This window comes from Lactuca sativa, chromosome 4 (assembly GCF_002870075.4).
Source record: "Lactuca sativa cultivar Salinas chromosome 4, Lsat_Salinas_v11, whole genome shotgun sequence".
In the NCBI taxonomy this organism is placed as follows: Eukaryota; Viridiplantae; Streptophyta; class Magnoliopsida; order Asterales; family Asteraceae; genus Lactuca; species Lactuca sativa.
In genome coordinates, this window is record NC_056626.2 from 36114445 (window position 1) to 36119297 (window position 4853).

Consider the following 4853-nt stretch of genomic DNA (forward strand, 5'->3'; position numbering starts at 1 on the left):
ATATATATATGAAGAAGTTTGCATGAATCTCGTTTAACTGCACCAACCGTCTTATTTATGTTTTATAGTAAAAGTTTATGTTTTTATTAAGAAGTATATTTAAAATTTTATAAAAATCAAATAATTAAATATCTATTTTTTTTAATTGAACCAATAAAAAAATTGTTGTATGTTATTCAGATTTTACTTTTAACCAAAACATTTAGACCAATTCATTTTTTTTTTCTATTTCAATTAATATTTTCAAAATCAATGCAATTCATTTATTGTCTAGCTTTTATTTTTAACCAAAGAAAACAACATACTTATATAATACTTATATAATGAAATAAAAACAAAAAAGTACATTACCTTTTAATTCAAAACAACGTTTTTATATTAAATTATAAGCATACTATTATTTTTTATAACAACATATGCTTTTTTTATAAAAACATATCATATATTTTGTATAAAAATAAATATGTGTATAAGAAAAATAAAGATAAATATCAAAAGTTATATCACCAAGAAATCCAATTTCTTAGGTTGCAAAGTTGCTATTCAAAACAATTTTCCTAAACACAGACGTGTTTTTCACCGGTGTAAATTTTTTCTACTAACATTACTTTGCAAGCTGCAGAACTACAGATCTTGATGTTATACTCGATTCATCTGCAGATTTTTCAGTAAACCCTTTATATTGCAAGACTTCAACTGTTAAATGTTGAGCTAACGCCAGCTGGCGGTCAAGTTCATCTCTCACTTGTTGCAGATCCCCTTTTAAACATCCAAATGCACATAGAAACGTACGTGTGTAATATTAGAACAACATGATATACGTTAGAGTAAATTATTGAAATCGTCCCTATGGTTTGGTCAAAATTGCATGTTTGGTCCCTAACTTTTTTTTTGCACTCGGATCGTCCCTGTGGTTTGATTTCGTTGCGTTTTCATCCCTATGGTTTGGTCAAAATTACACGTTTGGTCCCTAAGTTAATGTATGCAAGGGACAAAAAACGCAACAAAATCAAACCACAGGGATGATCCGAGTGCAAAAAGTAAGTTAGGGACAAAATATGCAATTTTGACCAAACCATAGGGACGATTTCAGTAATTTACTCTATACGTTATAACCCACCACCCAGATAAAATAATACAACTGTAAAGAAAGAAAACAATTAGCTTTTAAAAATGAAAAGATACAAAGAATAGTAGAACTATAAAAAAAAAATCTATCAAACTATTTAAAATGACTACATGTTATAATGATTTTACATAACACCGGACAAACTAACCCTCTGAATTTGTTGTATGAGTTAGTTGGACTTTTACATGTAAACAAATTCTCCAACTTCTGACCGGTTCGTATGGAAAAAATTTCCAAAAACTAAAGAGGAAAATCGCTTTCTCATACAATCTTCAAGCCAAAAATTCAAAAAATAGGAAATATTATTATTGCAATTTGGCACCACGATCTACAATAGAGAAAACGTGTTACCTTAAGTAAATCTCTAGTGGGTAATGACGGAAGTCCTCCTCTCTCTATCACATCTCTATCACAGTAATTGCACCATAAGCATTTGTAAAACCGAAAGCCTCTCTTAGCCTATTCTCATCCTATAACATTGGAAAATGTTCAGCAAGTTTGATAAAACTCCAGCCACAAAAGCATCCCCTACTCCTGTGGTGTCCAATTATAACATGATTAAACAAAAAAGAATGTAAAATTATTACCCTGGTGTAATATTTACAACCACCGGGTTCTTATCCGATTAACATAAAATTAACAATACAATGTGAAGTGATCATTGATGATTTTTAGTTACTTTCTTTCTAAGATACTATACTTTGTAAAGCTATAAGAGTATATTACAATATGAACTCGTAGTTGACTAAGAACTTCAAATATATAGTATATTACAATATGAACTTGTTGATACTATACTTTGCAAAGCTACCGGAGTCCATTTGTGACCGGCCTTTCAGATATCGGGCTAAAAACGTCTAATGACGCCCTACCTAAATTAATAAAAAAAACATACCTTTGTATAGAAAAATCATATAGATTTTCTGCAAGTAATTAAAGAAGAAAATCTGAAATACATCTATTAGAGTTACAGAGAGTAACCAAGTAAAAAAAAAGTCCTACATGTGTCGATACTTAGCGCTCAACTTGTTAATGAGCACTCCACACTATAAATTTCTTCACACCTAAGAATAAACAATAAAAAAAGGAGGGAACTAGGGATTAGAGAAAAAAAGAACCGTATTGAGAAGATGGGCTTTCAAGAGATGGTAGCCGGAAAGGTAGGAGTGAGGATCGATCATGGTATGGTTCAATCATCTACATGAGTACTGAAATCCACTGCATACAAAAAAATCGAAATCAAATTAACATGTGATTGGAACTGAAATCCACAACGAGATGAAATTAACATGCAACCTTACAGCCTTCAGTTGTATTGGATACAACCAACCGATAGAAAAGTTGAAAATCAATTAGAAACCACATAACACTTACCGGAATCAGAAATCTATTGCGGCTTCATATATAAATCTGCGACTCCGGGTTTGACTACTTTTAGGAGGAAGACGAAGCAGCATGCAGTCAAAGGTGGTAGCCATCAACGTCAAAGAGAACCCGGATGAACTGAGAAGGAAACGATAAGCGTAATAGATATGGAGATGGACAAACAAACGATGGAAATCAATTTAGGGTTTTTGTTGGGCACCACCGACCACCGGGTATGTTGAGAAAACGGGTATCTGCCAGAAAGAGAACAGAAATAAAACGAAGGACAAAGAAAAGAGGAACAGTGGGAGAGATAAAGCATAGAAAGTGATGATGGGTGGTTTGGAAAAACAGGTGGCGACATGGATAGATTTTTGGAGCGGTGGGTGGACACGTATACAGAAAGACTCACAAACCAATGACACAAAAGAACATATTATCAAAAAAGAAATTTAAAAAAATAAAATAGAACCAAATTATTTAAAAAAAATGGTCCAATAGGAACCATTTACTATTGATTGAGGAACATAAAATTAATCTATTATATAATTAATATAAAATTTAAAAAACTTCTTTAAATTTTTAAAACGACAAAACTTCAAAAAAAAATTCCTTAAATGAAATATTAAAAGTGATTTGATGTGCAAGGCACGCGGGACAACTTACCGTCTCTCTCAAATGATCATCTCAAATAAGGATCATTGACGCGATATTTTTTATCGAAATGAAACGTTAATGAAAAAAAAAGTTTTATAAATTTGGTTGTTAGGAAACTTCTTAAACATAAGGACCATCCTAAAAACTTTCTAATAATTCAAAATTACAATAAATGCTTTTAAAAGTACTTAAAAGATGTTAAAAAAAATAAAATCAAACAAATAAGATTTCTTAAAAGCTTATTAAAATGATATTTTGCTAACTCGCTTTTTTAGATTTAAAAGGACGTAATCTACAACAAAACTTATGCTAAATGAATCAAATCCACAATTTTCAAAGGACCATTTTTTAAAATTTCTCTACCAAAATACGTTTAGAGATGAACATATGGTGGACCGAGGAACCGACCGGAACCGGAACCGGAACCGGCACTGGAACCGGAACCCAATGGAACCGGTCAGGTCGGGCCGGGGCCGGGACGTTATTTTTATAGATTTTTGGAACCAGGAACCGGTAGGAACCCGAACCGATATAACCGGAACCGGTAGAACCGGCAAAAACCGTCACCGTATGATGCTATTTTTTGAGGACCGGTTCCAACATTTGAAGACACGACAAGAACCGGTAGAACCGACGGGCCGGTTCGGTTTTTGATTTTGGCCGAAGTCGGTTCCCGGGCCGGGTCCGGTTTGGTCCTTTTGCTCATCCCTAAATACGTTATATTTTGTTACCTTCCCAAAACTTTCTGTCTATCCGCAACATTTGGGTTTGGTTGGATTTTATTTTCTTTATTTTTCTCATTGAATCATTTCCCCCAAACGCGATCCTCGTTTCATATCCCCTGCGCTATCGTCTCGCCGGGAAATCCTTTCGCTCAATTCACGATACAAAGTTTGAAACATTCCGATTAATCATAATATCAGGAATTAGCAAGAAGAGGTGAGTTTCTGTTATCCGTTTAGAGAAACTGTTTTTTGGGAGTAAGATTCCAGGTTCAATATTTAGATCTAAAGATCTTGACTTTGGACTTCGGGTGTTCAGTTTAGTGGTTTTAAAGTTTTTTCTCTGCTCGATTGTGGGGTTTTTTATTCTCTACGCAATCATACTGTTCGATTTCTTCTTCTCAGTTATTGGATTTCTCTCATCTGTAGTTAATTTCTATTGAGAATTCGACGATACAAATTGTTTGAAACCGAAGCCCAAATCTTTGCAACACAATGGAAGAAGATAATGTCGAAACCCTCAATACCAACACTATCAACTCTGCAGATCTACAACCGGCCTCTATTTCAACACATGATCATCCACTCAACAATGCTTTTGGCTCACTGAAACGATATCTGCTATGAACTCTCCTCCGTTCAAGATCTCGCTTGTCGTGGCTCATGGAAAACAATCCTAGACAAACTTGGTATAAAAAGGCATACAATAAAAAATTATTAATAATATTAAACTAATTATAAAAAAAAAAAAAAATTGTTAAGCTTGTAAACTTCTCATTTTAGGCCATTTCATATAAAATTTATACAACTTGCTATAACGATGGACTTAAAATTAAGCTTTTATAATACAAATTATGGAGCATATCAATATACTTAACATGTATTGCTTTAATCAATTACAATATGTGGTTCGAACAACCTTTTATACATGTGCAAATGTAAATAGAAAAAGAAACAAAAGTCTAAGAAAAAACAAAGCA

The 4853-nt window shown here is 33.0% G+C and overlaps 1 long non-coding RNA gene across 2 annotated transcripts; it reads right to left on the reverse strand.

The window, feature by feature from the left end:
• Positions 1-516: 516 nt before the first annotated feature.
• LOC111908988 (uncharacterized) lies at positions 517-3059 on the reverse strand. Of its 2 annotated transcripts, XR_002856028.3 has the most exons (4): positions 2504-3059; positions 2248-2347; positions 1481-1599; positions 517-759 (listed from the first exon to the last, which is right to left on the reverse strand). It is a non-coding gene; the product is annotated as an uncharacterized LOC111908988 (long non-coding RNA). The 2 variants fall into 2 exon arrangements; XR_002856027.3 differs by having other exon boundaries at positions 1481-2347.
• Between the last annotated feature and the right edge of the window lie 1794 nt (positions 3060-4853).